The following is a 26,316-nucleotide window of genomic DNA, read 5'->3' on the forward strand; positions in this document are numbered from 1 at the left end:
CCAGAAAGATAATAGTGCCTCCAGATATAGTAAAGGAGTTTAGAAATTTATTAAATGCTACAAAATCAAGGAAAATGACATTAGTGAGTAATTTTGTAGACAATTTTAAAGATCATAAAACAGAGATCAAGAATCTATGGTTTTGTCAGCTATGATAAAAACCTTTGCTCTATGCTGGGTACAGACTAGAAATTTCTGGATGTCAGGAGTTTCTGAAGCTTTCTATCCTTTCAATGTTTACTTTTGATCCATAGGATAAATGAAAAGTTTATTCTCAGTTAATTAAGATTAAGACTGAGGCAACTGTATTTTTCATTTTTCATTTCATCTTTAAATCTAGTTACCTTAACATATGTGCATCTTTATATATGTGTGCGTATACATTCATGTGTGTTTATGTATGTATGTATATGTACACACATGTATACATGTATATATACACAAACACATTTATATACAAACATATACATATATATTCTTGAATTAGCTTCAATTTTATGTACTTCTTTAAAATTACTTTTTCTATGTTTTTTAATATCAACTTTAAATATTTTTTTGCTTTCTACCATACATTGTATGTATGTCCATATGTGCATACATATATGTATGTATATATACATACCTGTATATATGCATACAGATACACACAAACTATGATATACACACATACATGGAGTTTGCATGGTTCTATACATGTACTTGTGTATGTATATACACACATATTCATACATGATTTTTCTCTTTAGCTTTAGTTTTTCAGATAACAATAGAACATATGTTAAAAGCTATGGATTTTAGGAGGGTTGTGGTTAGGCCTCTCCAAATATCTTAGCAGTGTAAGATAACCATAGCTTTGTGATAATGTATTAATAGAAATTACATATCTATTGATATATATATATATATGAAAGTATTTATTTGCTTACTTCTAGATATTATTGTATGCTTTGTTTATAATATGAAAAGAAGTTTTGGATGTTCTAGTATTCAGATATAATTCTAATTTGAATACTAAATTATTTTCTTGAAATGTACATTCATTTCTAATAGTTTTGAATTCAAGTTTTTAAAAAAAATCTAGGTGATCTCAGGTGAGATTTCTTTTCTCAAGAAGTGCAGCAGATTCAGTCTATAACTTCATTTCATTTCTAATAGTTTAGTAAGCCTGGAAAGAAGAGTCCCCAGAAGATAGCTTGCTACTGCTCTCAGCTTTCTAGGGGTGACTCAGAGGGCTTAGTGATTCTAATACTTTTACTGACCAGAACCTTTTGGTGTGCTTCCCAATATTATTTAACCAGAGTTTATAATACTTTGATAACAATTAGAAAATGACTATCAATTGCTTTTACAAAACTATATTTACTCAGAAGACAGAATAAAGACCAAGCTATAACCAAATGCCTCCAAATTCTCCTCTCCCTGTTTCTCCACATAGGGAACAGACAGGAAACAATGTATGTTCTTCCTTTCTCATCCACTTTAACCTTGGGGAGAACGAACTCACCCTTAAAGTAATTGCTATAAAATATTCACCCACCTTCAACAATGTAAGTCTTAATTTCCTAACCCTGGGAGTTTTTGTTTGTTTGTTTGATTTTCCTCCCTTCAATGACTACCCATCAATTTCACTTGTACTTATGGGACAACAGATGAACAAGTTGTCCTCTAGCTCACCTGGACTGGTTCATTACTGGACTAGATCTATAGACCACTCCTCAAAGCTGCTGAATGGCATTCTCACCAGCACAGCTCTTGTTGCTATAGCTCTGGGACTCCAGTTGTGGGTGGGACTTCAAATATTTTTGATATATCAAAGATTTTGTTTTTCCTTCTCAAAGCCATTAAGAACTAGATAGATTATCTCCTTGTAGCTTTTGTATGTACACCTAGTTTTAACCTAGCTAATTAAAAGTGTTTATTTTTTTTTTTCAGTACTAAGCGTACATGAAACAGTATAGAAGAATCTTAGAGGGCTCAGAAATTGGAGTAGGGAAAGGGATAGGGCCCCTCTGTAACCCATACCACAAGAAAGTTTATCAAGCTTCCACTGGGCAGGTCATATTGAGCATGTTCTATGAACTATATTGTAACTGGCCAATCTCCCACTCTCCCCGACCTTCAAAACACTCTTATGATCCTAAAAGGAATGGAATGCATAAATGAAAATGTATTCTAACCACTATTATTTTCCATAGTTATGACCCTTGAAGAACAATGAATAAAAAAGCTTAGGCAAATATCACAGATCACAAAAAAAGCATCATTTCCTCTCTTAACACCTTTTGTCAATTCCTCATTTATAGTTTCTCCTTTTATATTATCGTGTGATGTAAGGATTAGACCCAGTCCTGTGATTTCACCAGCATAAAGAATTTTCAGGTGAAGAAACTCCTTTTTATCAGTGCAGTCTGACATCTTCTCTGAAATTTAGTTTTAGAGTTGCCTAGAGCTTTTGGTTTTAAGACTGGCTTTCTCTCTATCCACTATTCCAAGTTGAATTTTTATCATATTGTGGGAGGACTGAAATGCTTGTCAGACACGATTGCTCTCCTTGCTCATTATTTCCATTTTCCTTTTGGAATCTAGCAGGTAATTGTTTTCACACTCTCATATATGGCTAAACTAGAATTATTAAATAGCTATTGAGATGGTGTCTCTATGTCATTGACACTCATCAAATTTATTTTTAGTTTGGCAAAAAAAAATAAATCAGACTCAACACAACCAGAAAATTTAGAAATGTCCGTTAACTACAGACCAAATTGAACTACATAGACCTTTGATCTGCAGAGAATAGAACTGAATTGAACACTCAATTCATTTCCAAGCCTTCCCAATGTACTTTACTAAAAACAGAATCAGATTTTTTTTTTACTATGTGCAATATACTCACCCAACAGAAACAATCTCTGTTCAAAAGAAATAATTACTAATAATAACTAGCAGTTTATAACACCTACTGTGTGCTACTACACTGTGCTAAGCCCTATACAATTATTATTTCATTTGATCTTCACGATGACTCTGAAAGGTAGGTGCTATCATTACCCTTATTTAACTGTTGAGGAAACTGAGGCAAATAGAGATTAAGTGTCTTGTCCAAGACCATAGAGCTGGTAAGTGACTTAGGCCAGATTTAAATTTAGGTCTCCCTGACTCTAGGTCCATCTGTGAATAGATGCTATTATTACTTTAATTTTTCAGATAAGAAAAGTCAAGCTAAGAGGAAAATCAATTGGCCTACCCAAGGTTACATAGAAAACATCTTCCTTATGAATCTAGTTATCTATCTACTTCTTAGAAAGGAAACACCTCCAACAAAGCTTACAGGCTATTATTTTGTAATGTGTAGTCTTCCATAAGGTACCTTAAACATTGAGAGTTGAAAGGACTTGCTTATAGTCAAAAAGCTAGTATATCCATGAGTGGTAGAACTTGAACCCAGACCCATTTGACCTGGAAATCATTTCAACCAGAATGCCATATTCTCTGTAGGTCTTGACATGAGTAACATAGGGAAATAGAAGGAACAGTAAAAAATTACAGTGTTCAGTAGGTATTTACCAAGACCAGAGAGAAGCAAAGTATATGGTATAGACCTATAATCAATCAATCAGGAAACTTTTATTAAGTACCTACTATGTGCCCAATACTAAGCTGAGCACTGCAAACTCCATGAAAAATGCTCCATTCACTGAAAAACAAGGAAAGGTCACAAAAGCACTAATACATGTAATTTGGTAGAAAATATAATTGAGATGAACCACATTTATTCTTGACTACTTCCTCTTCAGATTTACCTATTGTATTGGGTATCAAATACTTTCATATAATTGATTCTATAGCTAACAATTTTATTAAATTCAAGCATCCTATTGAGGATTGTCACTGCAAATATGGTAGGAAGAATGATTCACAGATAGCACCTATCACAATCATCCCAACCAAACTAAATAGTGCTCTTCAAGTTACATAAAACACTTTATATATGTTATCTCATTAGTCTCACTACAACCCTATGAGGTCAATTTTATAATATATATTATTCCCATTTTGAAGATGAGAAAACCAAGGCTCAGACACATTGGCAACATAGCCAACTGGCCTAAAATTCTCTCCACTATGCCAAGCTACTACACAAATGACTCTTGAGAGGGGTTTATGGTGCCAGAGCTTTGAGAAACAGCTAAGTAGAAGCTTATTGCATTGGTTTTTCTATCAGTTTATTTATGGGAGGGAGGTGAGTACAACACAGATGAAGGGCAGCTGTTGCCCTATGCCTTCCCCAGATAATTTTCCTCACCATTATGTTAAGCCCTAAGTTATTCTACCTTTCATTTTTCACATTTAATAGGACTGTTCATAAATGTCTGTATGGGTTCACAAACTAGGGTTTAGGTCCTAAAGCAGAATTGGCTTAACCATTGATTAACTTGTGATTTGATCCTGCTTAGGCTTGGTTACTTGAATTACACTTGGTAAGTTTATTCCCTACTATAAGAACAACATTTTTTTGACTCAATCTTCCTGATTCCACTGACTTCCTTGACTTTCTCCTCTCATGCAACATGATTGACCCCAGTCTCCCTAATACAGTTTCTTAGTTTGGGTGGGGGAGGCGGACAGAAAGTTCCCAGGTACATGCAATCTGTATCTCTCAGACTTGGTGGTTGCCCCAAAGCATGTGATTCACCATATCCTGATGCCATATGGATCAAATGTGTTTCTAGATGGTAGTAAAGAGTGTCATGTCCAAAGAAGCTAACGGCCATTGTATCCTGGTTTTATATCTTTTCTGTATTTGAACAAAGTAAATTCCCTTTGTTCAATGACTCAGAAGTACCTCTAACATGAACTAAGAGGGCCCGGGGGGTAGAGATATGTATACAACACTCTCAATGTCATATTCCTAGAGAAGGCATGTTGATGGTAGGCAACAAGTCATAAAAGCCCATTTCAAATTAAATACTTTGGAAGGCTATATACTTCTTTTGATAATATTCATATTATTACAGATCTAGGGTTGAAGATTCAGGCAGTCTTATCCATGAGTTCCTGACCTGGAGTTTATGAACTTAAAAAATGATAACTATATTACAGTACAATTTGTTTTCCTTTTGATCCTACATATTTTATTTTATGGATTTAAAATATGACAAGAAATGGTTCATAGGCTGCACCAGACTATCAAAAATATCCATGACACAAAACCAGAAGATCTCCTAGTTTAGTTCAAATGAGGAAACCAAGGCTCAGAAAAGTTAAATGTCTTGTCCAAGGTCACATAGGAAGTGTCAGAAGCAGAATTTGAAGTCAGGTCAACTGATTCAAGGATCAATAACCTTTCCACTGAAAATATTCTTGGAATTCTTCTTTGAGAATTAACTTCAAAGCTTTCAGAATATTTTTTGAATGAGATAAATTAACATGAATATGTTTAGAAAGAGGAAAAAGAGACTTTCTGGAGCAGAACCTGATGAATAAAACAGGTAATAAAACTGGTCAAATCTATTTGGAGTAATGTGAAGAGTTATCATGAAGCCATGAAAAAATTATTTTATGTGACTCAAAAACTAACTCTCAGGTACCTACCCCAAAAAAGGTCTAAAATGTTTTCATTTACTGAAGAAATGTTGAGATATCTGCGAACACTTTGCAATATGGTTGGTTGTTGTCCTTTGTCTTTGAAGAGGACCAAAACGACATCACCATTGTAAAGTGAAATTTCAGTGCGTCCAACTGTGGTTGATCAGACCAACATGAGCTGGGAATGCTCTACCACAGGTTGGGCACAGATAGGTAGTGTGAATATTTAGGGTGAATATCCCAAATTTGCGCATTCTGCCCTTAATTTGTGCTATCTCAATTCTGCTTTGCTCTAAGAACACAGCACCATTTCTTACGTGGGCATGCCATATTTAGCGGTCCTATGTCAGCGTTTCCCATGATGCACAGTCAAATCCAAAGTTCTTGAGAGCAACCTTGAGAGTGTCCTTGTATCATTTCTTCTGGCCACCATGTGATCACCTGCCGCATGCAATTTCTCCATAAAATAGTCTTTTTGGCAAGCATACATTTTGCATTCGAATAACAACAAGGCCATCGGAGTTGTGTTCCCTGAAGCATAGTTTTCATACTTGGCAGTTAAACTCAAGCAAGGACTTCAGTGTCTGGTGCCAACTTTGCATGATACAGTTCATGTGAATGTGTAAGGTATACTTGGCTCTTTAAAATTATATTCATCACCTTATAGTTATGCCTCATTCTGATTCTGATAATTAGTTCTTCTTAGATAGAATGTTCATAACTCTGAGTCACTGATTCATATCATTCCTTACTACAATTTTTATTCCCTCCTTCCTTTGACTCCTGTTTCTTTGCTGTCCTCATTTGGCAAGCTACATCTTCTCAACCTTGTTACAAATTTCCCGATGACCCTTCTGGTAAATGAAACACTACCGCCTTCCCAGCAAAATGATTGGTAAGAGATCTTATTCTTTCAGCTGGCGATCAATAGGCCTCAATAATTAGATGAACTGATATCAATGGAATCCTTGTCCTCCTTTTTGTCGTGAGAAAATGAAGCACTTTTTTCCTTCCATTCACTCATAGGATGTATGTGAAGCGTCATCACCTACATCATCATCTTCTTGAGAATTTTTTTTTTTTTTGCCTCTGTGCTCATCCGGTAGCAATGTGCAATTCAAACATTATGCTAGCTAGGTGGTACAGTGGATAGAGCACCAGTGCAGGAGTCAGGAGGACCTGAGTTCAAATCTCACCTCAGGCACTTGACACTAGATGTGTGAAATTGGGCAAGCCACTTAACCCCAATTGCCTCATTCTGGGTCATCTCCAGTCATCCTGATGAATATCTGGTAACTGGATTCAGATGGCTCTGGAGGAGAAGTGAGGCTGGTGATCTGCTCAGCCCTCCCTCACTCAAAACAAAGTCATGTGCAATTCATGTCATCATTTCTCTGATGGCATGGTCTTCTTTAGCAACGAAAGACGAATACACGTAATTCAAACATTGAAAGGAGAGAGTTAAGTGAAGTAGTGGAGAGAGTTTGTCTACTAATTTTATGATAATATTATGTTTTGTATATAGAAATTAGGCAAATACTAGTGGTTCTAGAGAAATTTTCAGGTAGAAAGACATAGTAGTCTATGAAAGTCATATGTTTATTCACTAATCTATATGCTATGAACCATTTTGATCCTATAACATTTTTTTCTATCATATGTCCTTTTAACCTTTAGCATTTTCCTCTAAAAAATAGCATATTTGTTTATACAGCCACAGGAAATATCTACTCATAGTGTGGAATGTTCTTGTGAAGGTCACTCATGGTCACAATATGCAGAAATTGTGATGACAAAAGCTCCGTCTGTACAACTGAATGTCAAACTTCTTACGAGCATATTGTCTATGTTTAAGTACATGGTCAGGAGATATTAACTCTTCTATATTTTTCCTTATTCTCTGAAAACCACTGGACCATAATGTAATTCCTATCTAGGCAGGAAGAAGGCTCCACACTCTTAGACAACCATCCGTCATTTTTCCTTAGTTTTAGTATAAACCAGAGCATAAAAATCTGCATACTACAGAGTATAGTCACAGAAAAATAGGTTCTAGCCCAGCTTGCTGTGACATTTTCTATGACAGATGCTAGTCTGATGTCAGCAGACAGTTCCAAATTCAGTGACCCTGATACTGATACACTTCATATTTCTTATCATTGAAGTTCTTACTCTTGATGATAAGTTTCTCTCTCTAGTCTGAATCAGTTTTGATATATTTCCTTAACCTAATGCCATTTTCTTCTGCATTAAAAGCTATGTCTTATCAAGATCTAGGAAATATTTTGATTTTCATTTTGAATGGACACAATTGAAGGCAAAGTATTTGAGGTGATTCATGTTAAGACAATTTTTACATCACCTCTTTCAGTATTCTGTGATGAATAATTCAACTCATGAAATGATTTTTGCAAAAGATTTTGCTAAAAGAACAATAGTATGCCAAACTGGCATAAAATAGCATTTTTGATTAAAATTAGTTTGAGCAAATACTATCTATTCTATTTATATGAATTGGTTTTGTTCTTTTTAACTTTTCCATTCACTTAAAGACACAAAACAAAAAAGCCTCCAGACTTCACTGGGCTTAAAAGTCTTATTTTTTTTTCTCCTGATATTGTACAGTATCTAGGATGTTTTTATAAGTTTTATAGTATTTGTATGAATGGTCTATTTACTTATATTTAAGATGGTTTCTCCATTCTATTTCTTATACGGAAAAATTTGGTATTTATGAGATACTATGTAAATGAAATGGTAGGGCATTTGAGCTTGACTAAAGTGATTCAGAGATAGGGAATAAGAGGTTGACAAGGTCAAAGAAGATTAGATTAGCTTCCTAAAATTGCCAACTACTGCATTCAGTTACTATTTATTCTGGCATTTAATGAAAATATTATCCACGTTATAATCTAAAACTAGCAATGGGACAGCCCTTTATCAGCAAGGACCAGTTGATAAAGTTACTCATCCTCTAGCTTTTCTCTACCTGTTTCATGATTTCAGTCCTTCAGAAAGTCAATAAGAATATAAAGGTTTCTAGTAATGAGACTCTCAATGCACTTAAAAATAACAATGGATAAAAAGGGAGCATACGATAAGAGCTCATATCTTTACTCAAGATATTTTAGATTTTACTTTGAAATTGTTCACATGTAGGATATATTACCAAACCAAACTCTGAACTTGTGTGGATTAAATTTAATCTGGAAGGCTTTTTAGTGTATAACTATAATGTTCATCTCACCTACAGTTTCCCCTATGAATAAGAAAATCTTATTCTTCTGTCCCCTTTTAACCCTTTTGAAAATGCAAAGAAAGGAAAAGAAAAAAAGAAGATAGGAAAGAAAAGAAGAAAAAAGACTCAGGTACTAAGCAAACACTTGGGTTAAAAAGATCTCAGATACAAGATTTATGTAACACTAAAATAAAAGCACTTGCTTCCAAACTCTGAAACAATCCAAGTATCTCTGATTCTCTAGATGTGGACACCTAAGATGGTGTAGTGGCTAAAATATTGGATTTAAATTCAGGATGATCTGCCACGTTTAAATTTCCCCTCTGATTTACCATGTCTTACCCCAGCTATCTAGAAAGATCAGTGCTTACTTTTAGTAAAGAAAATATTCCTTTTTAAATGTATGATACTGACAGGTTGTAGTTGGATATTGATTATAAACCTTAAAATCATAGTTATAGTGCTGAGATGATGTTTTTCACCAACATTGTGGATCTGGTTCAGTATTTTTGATATACAAATAATATTTCATTTCTTTCTTTCTAATTTGACATTTCAAAAAGGAAAGAAGCATGAATAAACAAATATATTGATGTGTGCATGTGTGTGTGTGCCTGCGTGTGTGTACTATTTCTATGATCTAATGAAATGACTTGATTTCTAGCATCAGTAGAATTTTTTAATCGCCATTCTGATCATGAAATACAGAGTAGAGGAAGGAAAATGGGTTCCCTGAAGTTCTACTTCAGCTTCTGACTATATGGTGACAAAATAAACTGTACTTTCGATTAACTGCTGAGGTGGAACTGGGGGTGCATTCAACAAGCATTGTATGACAAAGCAGATATCCCTTTCTCTCTTTACTGTCTACCTGAAGGCAAGGATTGTTTTTAATCTCTAGGTGAATGAAGAGAGAGAGTCTAATCTTCATATTCAGCAGGACAGAAAGCTATGAGCATATGACCTTCCTCTTGTTTCTATTCTCCTTGAGACTACTCTTTCCTTCCTCAGGTGAAGAACTAGTAGAGCTGGAGTAGGCTAGGTTGCAACCTTGTCAGCTTGGAAAGGTTGAGAGAGTCTGTTAAGTTCTGGGAGCTAGGGTCCAGGTCAGATTTTGAGGTTAGCTGGGGCTACTACACCAGGCCCAGACTTCTTCCAAGGCTGTTGGTCCCTAGTCCTTAGTCCTAATCTGGAGGCTTACAGTAGTTTTTGCCTCCAGTTAGGAAGAAGAGATTTTCCTCCCTTTGGCTGTCTAGTCTAGTGCCTTTTGAATGAACTAACTCTTAATTCCAGTTAAATAGCCAATCAAAAGTCTTTTCTTCACAAAATCATTAGGAAACAGCCATTCCTTCGCATGGTATGACTTAGAAAGCAAACTAGGCACCTTCATTCTGAGACATAAGGTACTTATAGGCTCACCAAGCCTCTCCTCATAGCTTGGCAGCAGGCAGAATAAATTGGGCATGATACAAGGACTAGGCTTACATTAGCTAGATGCTATTAGAGAAGCTTTGCATGTAGTTTGAAAATGTCATAGTCCCAACACAACCAGGAAAGAAAAAAGCATTACAGTGGTATTCCACATAAGCAAATCCTGTATCAGAAAATTCACATTTTAAAAAGGGATCCATTTGGTAGTTATTAACCTCTTCACAATGACTTAACAGAGGATTCTTTCGTAAGGTCTCCTCTTTTCAGAATGTTCTGGCAATCTTAGCAAGCTCTAAATAAGCTTCTGTTTACAATAATAGAATTCACGACATTTTTGGCATCACTTTTATTGCAGAAATCAAGACTCATCTATAAAATGAAAGGAGACATCATTCTTTAGTTTCTTGTCTAATGTTAAATCTTTACCATTCCTGTAGCCTTACCCCACAGCTAGGCACCCTGAGGGGCTCAATATGTGTTTGTTGATTTGTTGACATTATTTGCCACAATAAAGCAGGCTAGCATTCTCAGCCTCTGAATGATGGCTAAATTTATCTGAAGCTGTGTCTTTGTACAAATGAAATAACTGTTCAACTCATTGAAAAAATCAGTCAGTGTGATGGAGGAAAAATAAAATAAAATAAACCAACCAGACTGGTTGCTTGTTTTCTACAGATCATACAACCAGTTGATGAGCTACATATTCTATTTTTCCATTGTTTGCTTTGGCTGGGTGACAGACCTGGGGAGAATTCTGCACTGGGGCCAGGGACCCCAAAACCAAATAAGGCTACAATAAGAAATCTGGTCAACAGTAGAGCCAGAAGTCCAAGAGTTAGGAGAATCATAGTCTGTGATAGGTAGGAATCAAAAGGTAAGATGTAGACAGGCAGAAGCACAACCCGGAGTACTGTTGTTGGGACAGCTATCCTTCTTCATTCTTTGTCTCCTTTGGAAAAGAAGAAGTAGGCAATCCTGGAGTTCATTTGTGATTTGTGGGCAGCTGAAGAATATGGAAAATTTGGCAACTGCTTATGATGCCAGGAGACTTTGGAATATGAGATCCCTCATGGAAGGATAATGTAGATTTTTTTCTTGATAGATGAAATTCTATCTAGTGAAATACATGCATTGTTAATGACTTATTCAATTTCACATTGGATTTCTTTGCACCCAGGGTTTTAAAAACTATTCTAAACTGAATACGTCTTTGTTTGAACAACGTCGTACTTTGCATGTATACTAAATTGCAATGACAGAGAAAATTCTGATTGGATTATATTTACTAATTTACTAACTATAAAATAGTTATAGAACATAACTATAATAAACAATTATTGAGCATTGGGACCTGGAATCTTCTATGACCTAGCATAGTGAGTTGATTACATGTGTAAAAGAAGATGGCCCAACAGAAGCCAATTCCTTTGAGTATGTGCAATTTTCTCTGCTTGGGGTCAACTCCCATGGAGGCTTGGGAAGCCTATTTCGAAAATGTGGCATGATGGGAAATGGAGTGGCCCTGTTTTCCATTCAGAGCACATGTAGGTTTTCTGCTTGTTTCCTGCTGGCTTAGTGCTGTGGTGATGAAAACAGCAGTTCTTCTGCCAAGGAAGAGAGAAATTTCATCTATTTGTGCCTTTTGTATATGCACACTAAGTTCTAGCTCAGCAGGCAATTAAAAGGCTTTTCATCTCCACACAGTAAGGGAATAGAAAATAGTCAGAATACCTTCCCAGGCTCTGAAGCAGGGCAAGGCTCCTCCATTACTCATCACTAGAAGCATTTCCAGAAGTGGGGTCCCCAAGCCTCTATGTGGTTTGTCTTCATGCAGAATAGATTTGCACATACTTGAAAAACTAGGTCCCTACTGGCCATTCTCTCATTATGCATTAATTAGTAGCATACAATGGAAGGAGTATGTGGAGAAGGGATAAGGAATATAGTGGGGCAAAATGGCTGTCTGTATATAGACGAAACTGATCATTTTGGTGGAAAAATACCTCAGTCCTCCACACTGCTACCCACACTGGACCGCCACCCAGATTATAACACAATGTGCAACATCATTTCACATATTTATAAGAATGTTGTTGCTTTTTTCATTTTAATCTCATGCCATGTATTCCTTTTAGATATCTCTCTTTTAATATTTTAAAAACTAGTGAGTCTAAATAAGGAAAATATACTAAAAGATAGAATGGAGTAGCAGAATCAAATCAGGAAGAGTTGCTTACAAATCCGAGCTTTAATCTTACTGGCTGTGTAATCAAAGCAAATCAAAGAACCTCAATTTCCTTATTTGAAAAGAATATGTTTGTTGGAACATGGAATGGATGGCACAGTCATGTATGAGTCATGTCAGACATACTAAGGTTCCCAGTGAATTATGTTAAGGACCTATTGGAGACAGCCTGAATTGGCTTCCATTTGTTAAAGTTTTAGTCTGAACATTTACACTATGAAAACTGGCAAACTCTACAAATCAGGGATTTTTTTTTTTGTTAATTTCTATACTTATGAAAGTGACAACAATGCATGTAGCCAGTACTTTTTTTGGTTTTTGATATCTAATTGTTAAACATTCATCACCACACCACCATCTTCTCCAGGCTAAATATTCCCTGTTCCTTTAATTAACGCTCATTTGGATGGACTCAAAACCCTTCACCTTCCTGATTACCTTAGTCAAGGTCTTCCATAACATTCTGGGCCAATGAAAGTTGTCTTAACTTTCATCCTGCCATTGAACTTTGAAGACTCAGAAAGAGGGAATGAGACTGATAACTATCTGCTCAATTCTACCTCACTTTAAATCCAATTCACTTGCAAGTCAAGACATTACCCTTAACATTACTGGTCTTTTCTGAAAATGAAGGTCCAACAATAATAACAAGAAATAAACAAACCAAAACAATAACAACTGAACTGAAACTACAATCAAATGAAAGGGAAACTTTTTGTAATGTTTATGCTAGCTCTAGAGGAATATCAAAGAAGGAATAGGACCCTGGCTCAGAGTAGCAGGGATGAAGATAACATAAGTGATTAAAAACCCAGAAGTAACTGGTTAATTGATGTTTTTCTTTTGTTTTCTCTAAAAAGAGTGCTCTTCAGACTAGAAGCAATAAGGTATAAATGACTAAAAAATAAACTGAAGCTCATAATGAATAAAATATGTGTTAGAATAATACCTCCATGAGTTTAAGCCACTAGGTTCAAATGAGCTAAATCACAGTGAGAGAACTGATAGGTGAGACTGCTGAACCAATGTCAGTGATCTTTGAAGGATCACAGAGTGAAGCAGAGATTCCATAAAAACAGCAAAATGCAAATGTTGTCTTAGTTTTCAAAAAAGAGTTGAAGGAGCATTCAACATGACAATCTGCTGAGCTCATCTTCTACTCCAGATAACACTTCTAGAGCATATTCCCAAAGGTTAGTTCATACACATTCAGGAAAGCAAGCCACAATCGGCAACAGCCAGCATAGTTTCAAGAAAAAAATAATAATCTGCTCATAATTTCCTTTTTCTGAAAGGGTTATTTATAAAGTCTCTACTTTGCTCTAGGTGCTGTGCTAGGTTCTAGGAATACCAAGGGGAAAAAAACAGTCTTTGACCTCAAGGAGCATATATTCTACCTAAAGAAACAAGAAATGCATATAAAATGTAAAACAAAAAAAAAACCCTGCAACAGCCAACATTTATATAGTGCTTTTTAAAATTTTCAAAACATGTTATATATAGTGTCTTACTTGACCCTTGGAAATTTCTGTAAGATCAAGTTCTATTATTATGTGCATTTTGTATATGAGGAAATAGAGGCACAGAGACTATAATCAGTCAGGAAGAGTCAGCATTTAGAAATGTTAGAAATTATTTGAGAAAGATGAAGGAAAAGACATGAACATTCGGTTCCACTTATATTGACATATTCAGTCTGCAGAAAACATTAGTATTATTTCTATTTCCTGCCTTTACTCATGTTAGTCCTACATATTAATTTCATACCTTTCTAATACTTCTGTTTGTCTGAAGCATATCTCTACATCATTTTTTAGCTTCCATTAGAGACAAAAAGATGTGAGGGATTGTCACTGATGGAATGTAGGCTATTTTCTCAAATGGAGTCATTCATGTCAAGAGAGTGGAGATGCACTGTCCCATCATGGGTTATATATTGATATTATGTTGATTATATTGATATTATCATCATAATTGGCATTAAGATCAGTATTGTTCTCTTAATTCCAAAAAAGTGCAAACAATATATTATAGTTTATATTGTGAATATAGTCCTGGAATTCAGTATTCAGAATTTAGAAGTTTCAGGACAATTTGGTTGGAATCTTAAGAAAATTTATGTCATGGTGATTGAATTATTAGTTTGGCACTATACTTTTAAAATTATCTTTTAGGTTCATAGTTGTATTTTAGGTTCTGTTGGAAAACAGAGTGCCCATCAAGAAGTAATATCAGTTTTGATGGAGGCAAGAGATGGGTAGAATACACTGGGATTCTTTCCATATTCATGAAAATCATCCTTCCTTTAATGCAACCCAAGGCCAATTTGGTTTTTCTGGCTGCCATATAGCATTGTTAACTCAATAAACATGAAGGCCACATAAAGCCCTCATAGCTTATTTTTCAGAAATAACTGCTAACTTTGTCTTCCTCATCTTTTATTTGGGAAGTTGATTACTTATCGCTCTTACATCTCATCTTATTAGATTCAACTCAGTATTCCAACTGTTAAGATCTTTTTAGATCATGATTTTGTCATCCAGACTGTGAATGTGTTAGCTATCCCTCCCAACTATATATGCATACATATGCACACACATGTATATATACATGTACGTATATGTATATATACATATACACATCTATACCTTTATTGAAGTCACTCATAAAAAAATGATGACAATCATAGGACCAAGCAAAAATCTCTGAGGATATCCTATTATAGATCTCCTAAATTGATGTCAAATTATTAATTATTACTCTTTAATTATAGTCATTTAACTAGATATGAGTATGAGAAGTTAATATCCTGATATTTTTTGTAAAAAAATAACATGAAAATATGTCAATCGTGTGACATGAGAGCAAAAATAAATGACAGAGTTCACTAGAAATGCCTTTTGACTGATATGAAGAAAACTCAGAACCATAATGAAAAACAGAATGCCAAAGTAATCTGGCTATGGAAGAAGCAAAGACAAGAATATTTTCCTGATGTACAGTGTGGATGAATTTAGTATACCCTAACAATTTTCGCAATAGCAGTATAATCAATTTATAATAACATATGATTTACTTATTTTTAGAAAAGTCATCAAGGTAAAATTTATCCATTAAGGATATTTTTTTAGCCTTTTTAATCAAGGTTATCAGTTCATCTTTTCACATGTTCCTTTCCCCTCTTACTGATTAGTTACTGCCCTAGGTTGGATCTGATTACATCCAACTTCTTTGTCATTAGCTTTGATTTGGTAGGTCAGCCTGCCACTTATAAATCAGTTGATGAGACATCAGAAATAATTAATAAACTTTAGATATGATTACTCTGAATTTACCTCAGTTAAAGATATTTCTCTTTACAGTCTGTCCTACTTTAACTTTAGTTTTTGAATTATAACAATTTGATTTGAGGAATTTGGATTATAGGATGAATAAATTATTACTTTTTAGTGCAATAATGCCCTTTCTTGTGCAAAGATTGCTAATTCTACTGAGATACCACCATTGGAAATAGTCTTCCTACTGAGTTATTTAATCACTGATATCCTGAGGCTACTTTATCCTAAGAGATTAGTGAGAGGTAGTTGCATCCTGTCAGAAATATTAACTCCCATATCTCTTTTCCTTATGAAAGGTTGATGTAGGAAAGCTATTCATTAGTCATATTATTTGATATTTTTAATTTGTTTTTAATATAGTATGACCTTATTTGATACTAACTGTCAACTTATTCAAAAGTCATGATCTTGTCAACTGATTCTAGCCTGGTCTTTATAAGACACATGAGAAAGTAGTGGTGACCCTCTGGAAGAAAGCGAGGTCTTTCCACTCATGCACCAACACTTGTCCCTCCCTGATATGGTTCAATAGGATACAAACAAATCAAAAGAGAAGAGGACTTGGATGCCAAAAAATTTTAAATTCCCACAAGCTGTTACCTTTCCTAGATTCACCAGATTTCTTCTTCTTAGAAGAGATCTATATTCCTTTGGACTTTTGTTAATCATTGGCTCAGCCACTTAACTCTAATGGTTAGTGAGAGAACTCAGGGAAATACACCGGTTTAATAATATATAATCTATATATCCCAAGCCCTTTACACTTAATATCATTTGGACTGTAATTTCCTCTGAGAAAAGCATCATTTAGGTATGTGATTGGTAATGGCAGGTTGTGGTAGCAAAATGCCCAAATGTGTATATATCAGGAAATTAAAAATAAATAAATAAAATTGCCATTATGGAGTCCCCAAATTGTGGCTTTTGATATTATTATATCATAGCAGGCTTCAGGAAATGCTCGTATATTCTTTCAGTTCTCAGTTGCAATGTCTCCACTAGGGCCACATAACACTGGACACATAGTAGATGTTCAATAAGAGTCTACTTTTTGGCTAGATAGCCTCTAACAATATAATACCATCTCAAGAAGACTCTGAAGTTCAGAAACACCACCCCAAAGGCATCTGGCTAAATGGGCTGGTTCCTGGGATTCTGCAGGTTCTCATCTGCTCAAAGTTTGTGACTGGAATGAAGCGGAAATTGGATATGCTCATATGGAAGCAGAGGGTTTAATGGTATAGGCTAAAAGTTAATTGTCAATAACTTTTTATGTAGCACTCAGCTAAAATCCTACAGTATTTGGATGAAATGATCACCACATAGAGAATTGGAAGTTAAATTACTATAACAAAACCTTAATTTGAGTCAGTGTTAACATCTACTTTTATTTAGTCTTTATATCTCTCTCGAAATTCGCATAGTGATTAAGTGATTATATATATTTTTCCTAATAGAGAGTAAAGGGAATTGTTATAAAATTATTTTAAAAATATGATCTCTAAGGTTTATTCCAAGAATAAAAACTAAAGTATTATGATTTCTTTATTTCAATTCAGCAACAAATTATAAAGTATTTGACTTTATTTTGGTGATATGAAGGTGTCTTCAGTCTTCTAAAGAAAACAAAATTACAATAGACAGTTGTTGAAAAACTTAAATTACAAGCACAGTATTTTAAAACATCATTTTGAAATTGATATGGAAAGCTTGAAATGGGTTTCCTCTTAAAATAAAACTACAGAAGATGAGATTTTTAATAATATTTCTGGGTGGTTGGCCATTTAGATGAAGAATTTCGGAGGATATCGCAAGTTCCAAAATTATCTACTAAGGCATTAAGGGCCCATGGTCTCAATATTTGAAAACCTTTTCATTTTTAAACATTCTAAGGAAAAATTTGTTCCAAGTGCAATTGAGGGTTCAAGGTGGTTGAAATGAGAGAATAAAAAGAAAAGGACTTAGGAAATGACCATCTTCTTTCTGCTAAAAACAACACATCTGTTAGATTATTATTCCAATTGTCAGTGGGGAAGAGGTTTTCAGAAAGTAAAAACTATACATTCTCTAGGAGTCATAAGTGACTGAGAGTAGATTCCATTTTATAATAGCAAATGTCAAAAGTGATAGGGGAAGATGTTCATATGTTTTGCTGAGGCAGTAGTTGGAAGCTTCCTCAAATATTCCCACTATATTGTTCATATTCTGAAGGGAGGCTGAGAAGGGAGAAAGGATGGGGAATTTTAGACAGGAGTGGTACTAGACAAAAAACAATAATATTTGACAAAGACTGGTCTGAGAAGTAATGGTGAAGTGAGGAAAAGGGAATCCTTGTTTGTATGTCAACTGGAGTATGTTTCCCCAGATGAGGTGGGCATTTTCAAAGGAGGAAATCTGGAAATCAGATGTTCACAAGGTATATCTTTTGTGAGTAAAACTATAATCAAATAAAGAAATTTGGATACGGATTATAAATGTAATTGGAGTTTTTTTTTAAAGAATACATTAGTGTAATCTATTATGACGCAGGTAGTGCAACTTGGCTTGGAATTTTTGTGATGAATAAAAATTGAGTGAAGTAATGGAGACAGAGGATATATGAGATATAATAGCATGAAGAAAGATTCAGTGATAACTACATGTACTGTTTATGGAAGGAACAATGAGAACAGCCTAAATAAAATGAATGCTATGGATGGGATGTGGTAAGTAAGAATGAGATAAAATACTTTACTCTCAGATATGATTTATCTTTTCCCTATCCAGGTTCCCTTGTCAAGATTTACTGTATTTCAACATCAATGAAATTAGGATTCTTGACAATTTTTTTTACTAATTTTTGTCTGTTTAGTACATTTAAAGTTGCAACTTCAACAGCCCTTAGGTTGCTCAGGCTTGAGAATTACTAAATTGGCCTTTCCTTCCTATTTAAAATGAAGAAATACTGCTCATAACTCCACTTCATCCTCTTCCAAAGAATTTTGCCAATAATTTTATATTCTAAGCTTGCAACACTTTTGGCTTCCATATGTCTCCAAAAGGCAAGAGTATCAAATGATTTCAGGAAATTCCTGTCCCACTTTGGTAAAAGAGGAGCACAGTACACTGCAGACAGTGTCCAGACAAACCATCAGGAGGCTATTAGCCACAGTACAGAGAGACAATGGAGGACCCACCGTTCTGGCTTATCAGGTCAGCAGTGAAGCTTGTAGCCTTAGCAGAAAAGGAAAATTGTGAGCCCCAGAACCCTGTCACAACAAGGGCAAGTAGACCAGACCACCTTCAGCACAGTAAGCAGGTCATAAGCACCTGAGTTGTAGAAAGGCAGTTACCAGGACCCTGGCCCTCAGCACAAGAGGCTTGGTACAGTGTTCCATGTACCCCAGAAGCAGAGATCAAATTTTTAAAATGAGCAAAAAAAAAAAAAAAAAAAAACTAAAGAGCCCTGATAATGGAAAGCTACTACAGTGTATTGCCAAGGCAATGATCATAGCACTGGTGGTGACTATGAATATTCTGGTGTAGTTCTCAATGGCAAAGTATAAAAGAATCTCCATATAGAAGACAGGAGAAAAATATTTATTCAGACATCAGAAAGTCAAATCCCAACACCAGAAAGCCACATTATTCACAGCAACAAAAATCCATACACAATAACAATGCAGAAAACATCACTAGCCCCAAGCCTTCCCCCTGGCTAGGCTTCCCACAAACCAGCTTCATTAGACAAATCACAATTAAGGTTCCCTTAAACAAAATGCCCTTCTCACACTCAAAACTAGCTGCAGGCATGCCTGCATCCTTTTTGGCTCTGACTGGTCTCATGACTAACTTCCTTTCAGCTCTACTCTAGCTCTGTCTCTTCCTGTTCCACTCATTCAGCAAACTCCTCCCATCATAGGCTACATGTGACTCAGACTCATGTGACCCAGGCAGGTCACATGGGCCTATTAATGAATGAGAAAGATCTGTCCATTTTAAATTACCATTACATACATACCACCATTATATGTGGGAAGATCAAAACACTGAGTACAGTGAGGAAAACAGTGTCAAAATACCTACATGAGAAGTCCCAAACGGCAGGATAAACTTGTCTGAAGCCCAAAATGTCCTGTTGGAAGAATTCAAAAAGAACCTTACAAATCAAGTAAGAGAGGTAGACAAAAATTGGAAAAATAATTTTGAGTTATGCAGGAGAATTATAAAAAAAGACAACATTTTGAAAATGGAAGCGCAGAATTGACTGAAGGAAAAATCTCCTTTAAAACTAGAATGAAAAGAAAAGAAGGTATAAAAGCTAACTGAAGAAAATAATTCCTTAAAAATTAGAATTGGGCAAGTAGAAGTTAACGACTCTGTGAGACATCAAGTATCAAACAAAATCAAAAGAATGGAAAAAGAAAGGAGAAAATATATCTTATTGGAAAAAACAACTGACCTGGAAAGTAGGTCTAGGAGAGATAATTTGAGAATTATTGAACTATCTGAAAACCATGATAAAAAAAGAACCTGTAATATATCTTTCAAGAAATTATCAAGGAAAACTCCCTTCATATACTAGAACCAGGGTGTAATACAGTCATTGAAAGATTCCACCTCCTGAAAGAGATCCCAAAAGGAAAACTTCAAGGAACATTGTAACCAAATTCCATAATTATCAGGTCAAGGAAAAAATACTATAAGCAGTCAAAAATAGACAATTCAAATATAAAGAAGTCACAGGCAGAATTTCAGAGGAGTTAGTAGCTTCTATATTAAAGGATCAGAGTTCTTGGAATATGATGTTTTGGAAGACAAAAGAGCTTGAATTACAACCGAGAATCAAATAGTCAGCAAAATAGAACACAATCTTTCAGGCGAAAAGATGAACATTCAATGAAAAAGTGGATTTTTAAACTTTGCTGATGAGCTGAAGAGAAAATTTGTTCCTCAAATGCAAGACTCAAGAGAAGCATAAAAAGGTAAACAGGAAAAAAATAAAATATGTTATTTGAGAAGACTAAACTGTTTTTTTTCTTAAGCAGAAAGAAGATACTTGCAACCTTGAGAACTGTATGTTTATTAGCGTAGTTAGGAGTACACGTAGAGGGTGTAAGCATAAGTTGGCTTTAATTTGGTGATATAAAAATAACTAAGGGGTGTAAAAAGGATTGTACTGGATGAAGAGAAAATGGGAAAGCAGAATTGGGTAAATTGCATCATATAAAGAGGAGCAAAACACCTATTACATTAGAGGGAAAAAAGGTAAACATTATTTGAATCTTACTCTTATCAGATTTGGCTTTAAGAAGGAATAATATACACACTAATTAAATAGAAATTCATCTTACCCTATAGGTAGTAGGAAGGGAGAAGGGAAAAAAATGGAAGGGAGTGCTGATAGAAGGGAAGACAGTTTGAAGGAGGTGGTGATCAGAAGAAAAGCACTGGAGAGGAAGGACAGGGTGAAGGGAAAGAGAAAAGGATAAACAGGGAGAAAAAGAGGATGAAGGGAAATATGCAGTTAGTAATCATAACTGTAAATGTAAGTGAGATGAACTCTCTCATGAAATGGAAGCTGATAGTAGAGTGCTGAGAAAATTGGAAAATAGTATGGCAGATACCAGGCATAGACCAACATCTCAAACACTACACCAAGATAAGGTTGAAGTGGATACATGATTTAGAGAAAAAAAGTGATACCATAAGAAATTTGAGAGAGTAAGGAATATATGACTATATATAACTTTGATGCCCTTTTCTAAAAATTATCTGCTCATATACTTTGAAAATCTGTCAATTGGGGTAAGGTTCATATTTTTTTAAAGTAAAGTTGACCCAGTTCTCTTTATATTTCAGAAATGAGTCCTTTGTCAGACAAACTTGTTATTTTTCACAATTTTGATTATTTGGTTATTAATTCTATTTCCCTTCATTCTATTTCCCCTTCAACTTGTATATCCTACTCTATTTCTCCCTTCACCCTTTCCATCCTCAAAAGTGTTTAGATTCCAACTACCATCTTCCCTAATCTGTCCTCCTTTATATCAACTCTACCCCTTCTTCCTATTCCCTTCTCCTTTTTTTGTAGGGAAATTTAGATTTCTGTACCCAACTAAGTGTGTATGTTACTTCCTCTCTGAGCCAAAGAGAGTAAGGTTCTCATGCTTTTCCCTGCCTCCCACATCTTGTTGTCATAAAAACTCTTTTGTGCCTCATATGAGAGATATTTTACTTCATTCTGCCTCTCCCTTTGCACTTCTCCCACGGCATTTATATTTTTCACTTCTTAACCTCTTTTTAATATAATCATTCCATCATATTTAACTCACATCTGGGCTTTCTATCTATATATGTTTCTTTTAACTGCTGTAATAATGGAAAAAAATTTTGGAAGTCACAAGTATCACCTTCCCATGTAAGAATATAAAGTTTAGCCTTATTGAATATTTGATTATTTCTCTTTCCTGTCTATCTTTTGATGCTTCTCTTGAGTCGTTTTTTTCAAATTAAAATTTTTTTACTCCTTTGCCCTCTGAAATATCACATTAGAAGCTGTCTGATCTCTTAATGTAGAAATTGCTAAATCTTGTGTTATCCTGATGGAACTCATGATACTTGATTTGTTTCTTTCTTGCTGATAACAATATTTTTTCTTGACATGGGGCTCCGGAATTTCACTATATAATGTCAGGACTTTTCATTTGGGGATCTCTTTCAGTATGTGATGATTTGATTATTTAAATTTTGATTTCACCTTCTTGCTCTAGAATATTAGGGCAGTTATCATTGAAAATTTCTTGAAAGATGATATTTAGGGTGTTTTTTTGATCATTGCTTTCAGGAAGTCCAGTGCTTTCTCAATGATCTCCCCTGGATATATTTTTAAAGTTAGTTGTTTTTCTAATTAGAGAGTTCATGTTGTCTATTTTTATTTTTATTTTTGGTTTTGTTTTATTGTTTCTTGATGTATTATGGAGTCATTAGGTTTTATAATGTCCAATTCTAATTTTTTAATAATTATTTTCTTCATTGAGATATTTTGTACCTTCTTTTTATTTGGCCAATTCTACTTTTTAAGGAGTTTTTATGTATGATTTAGTGTCCCTTATTTCTACTTGAATTTTTACCATTGTTCTAGGTGTTTCATTTCCAAAAGCATTTTGTTATCATTTCATCAAGTTCTACAAAGCACCCATTGATAATTTGATTTTTATACCACAAATTAACTTCATTAGTGCTTTTTTTTTTATCAAATTGGCACAGTCCTGCCATTAGCACTAAATATTCCTCTAACTTTTTAAGTTGTTCTTTATTACATTATGTAATTGAATCTAGATAAATATTTTATGTGCCTTGGTAGATTAATTCCTAGCTACTTAATGCATTTTGTAGTTATTTGGAAGGATATTTCCTTTTCTATTGGTAGCAGCTAAGTGGTGCATTGGATATTTGCATACTTGTGAGTGTGTGTGTGTGTGTGTGTGTGTGTGTGTGTGTATTTGGGGCATTTAATTTATTTCTCATCTAATTTTTAGTGTCATCTCATTTGTGTTTATTTTATGTTGCTGTTTTTACTATTTGTAAATGCATATTCAGCTCATTAATCTTCTCCTTTTTTTCATGCTAATGACTGTAGGGATGTGATTTTCCCCCTCAGGACTACTTCAGTTGTATCCTCAAAATTTTACTGTATTGTTTCATCATTATAACTTTATCTCATGTAATTGTTATTTTGCTTCTCTTTTCATTCATTCATTATTTAGGATTTTATTAAGTCTCCATTTGTGTCTATGTCTTTTGTTTGTGTTCCATGAACCAATTATTATTTTATTTTGCTATAGTATGCATAGAATCAATTATTTCTGCTTTTTTTATATACTTGTCTGCAATATCTCTGTGCCCTATTGATTAGTTTTTTGTAAAAGTTCCATTCATGATGAGAAATGCAGTTTTTTGAGAGGGGAGAAGATGTCTTTTTCATCTTCCTAGAATTCAAGAAAATTAAAGTACAAATTTAACTATCACTTACTTAGGATTAACTTATATTTTTCTATTTATTTTAAAATATTATTTTTTGTATTTATTTGTTTTTGTCTGTTTTTATTTCCTTAGGAATATGCTTTGATTTTCCATCTCTGTGAATTTATTGAAACTGCTTCCTAATAATTTATAGTCTATGACTTCTTAATCTCTGTATCCATTGATTCTTTATTATTCTCCTTGATGACTTCATAATATGGATTAATGCTTACCATTACAATTTCCCTTTTTCTTAAAGCATTCTGAGTTCTTGTCTTTTATGATAATATATCTTCTTAATTTTCCTCCTACCTGTGATTATTTTTTTTCTTCTGTGATACTTCTTGTTAGTCTTTTTTCTCCTTCCTCATATATGTTGGCATTCCCAAGGTTCAGTCAGTCCTATACCCTGTGTAGATTTGATTTGTTTTGAGATCTTTACTCCAATATCTCCAATGACCCTTTTTATGTGAATGATTCTGTAGGTGATAAGTTTGTAGAAATCTGATTTTAGTAGTTTCTAAGAAATTTTGTGAAGTTGTTTATTTTTTTTTATTGTGTAAGACTGGTAATCCCAATATGATAAAGCCAATGTATATAATTAAATAAGTTTAATAGCGTAGAAGATTGGAAGTTTCCATGGTTGTCCGCACTTAACTTTAGTAATGAAAGATTTCTCATGAAAGAGTTGGAAGTAGGGGTGGGGAAATGTCAGTGAATTTGTTTCTACTACAGTAAGCCATTATCAGTTATGTAACAATGACATGCAATAATATCAATAACCTCAAGATCTCACATTTATGTATCACCTTCGGGTTTGCATACATGGCATTTCTTTGCTGTCATCTTCTGAAGTATTCCACTAAAACAGTGGTTGAAGAAAACTACTCTTCCCTTAGGTAATTGCTTAAAGTTCATAATTCCAATTATGTATCAGATTGCTAGAATATGTCAGTGTGTATGATGTAAAGCATATGAAGTCTTGCCAGTAGATACATCTTAGAGAACTACAGTTGGGTTCCCATGGGTATTATTCACTAATTGTTCCCTCTTCTGGACCTGTCTGGCATGTGTGACAGTGTTGCTTGCTAATCAGCATCAAAAGTTTGACAGTACCCCAAGTGCTATACTGCTCTGACCCTGTCCCTTGAGCTCTACTTCCCTTTCTCCAATTTGCTACTGAACATTTCCAATTGAAAATTATGCTGTCACTCAAAATTCAACATGTCTAAAGCAGTCCATCATCTTATTCCTCAAGCTGGTGAATCCTCTGGACTTTCTTATTTCCTTTGATGCTTTCATCCCTCCTCAAACCTCAGCAATCTTTGTGAAACCTTCCTTTCCTTTATGTACCATCAATCATCAGGTTCTGACAATTTCTATTTTGCAATATCTCTAAAATACAATCTCCAGTTAACGTTCTTATCATTATATACCTGAATTACTCAAAGAATTGTTCTTTCTCTTTTCTTGACTGCAGTTGTCTTCAATTCAACTCACGTTAGCAGGATAAATATTTTATAAGCACTTTCTTCCTTTGGAGTACTTTGCTTGGTGCTTTTAAAGATAAAACTTTAGTAAACACAACATCCTTACAATCATGGGGCATATACTCTGATAGAAGAATCTAATGCATAAATATGTATATGCATAAATACATATTTGCATAAATGTATCTCTGCATAAATAGTTATCAATTAACTGCTTAGTAAGCAAAGTAGAGATTCAAGAAAAGTGTTTGTTGAAGTTGTGAGAAAAGAATGGTATATCTGGTAGATGAGAATGACATGACTTGTACCTGACTTTGTTTTGAGTGAGGGAAGGCTGTGAAGGTCACCAGCCTCCCTTCTCCTCTGGAGCCATCCAAATCCAGTGACCAGATATTCATCAGGATGACTGGAGATGACCCAGGATGAGGCAAATGGGGTTAAGTGACTTGCCCAAGGTCACACAGCTAGTAAGTGTCAAGTGTCTGAGGTGAGATTTGAACACAGGTCCTCTTGACTCCTGTACTGGTGCTCCATGCACTGTACCACCAAAGAGATTCCATGAAATGACAATTGAATTGTTGTGATTGTTTTTCTTTAAATAGGTGGAAATAAAACAGGCAAATGAAGGAAGTAAATTCCAGAATATGGAATAGTGAAAACAAAATCACAGGGTCAAGAAAATGTGGGAGCTTTCCTTATATTAAGGGGAGAATGAGGAGACAAGTTTGAAGAGGTACTATGTAGTGACAGATTGTGAAAGACCTCAAAAAACTAGTGGGTTTCAAATTTATTCATTAGTCAATAAAGGCGTCATTAGAAGATGTTGAATAAGTGTAACACATTCAGATTTATATATAAGATAAGTTGCTTTGATATAAAGGGTGGTCTGAAAAAAAGTTACTGGAGTCATGAAGACATGCTTAGAGAATATTATAATGTGAATTATCATAAGGGTTACAACTAGGATGATGAATGTGGCAACAG

This window comes from Notamacropus eugenii, chromosome 6 (assembly GCF_028372415.1).
Source record: "Notamacropus eugenii isolate mMacEug1 chromosome 6, mMacEug1.pri_v2, whole genome shotgun sequence".
Lineage (NCBI taxonomy): Eukaryota > Metazoa > Chordata > Mammalia > Diprotodontia > Macropodidae > Notamacropus > Notamacropus eugenii.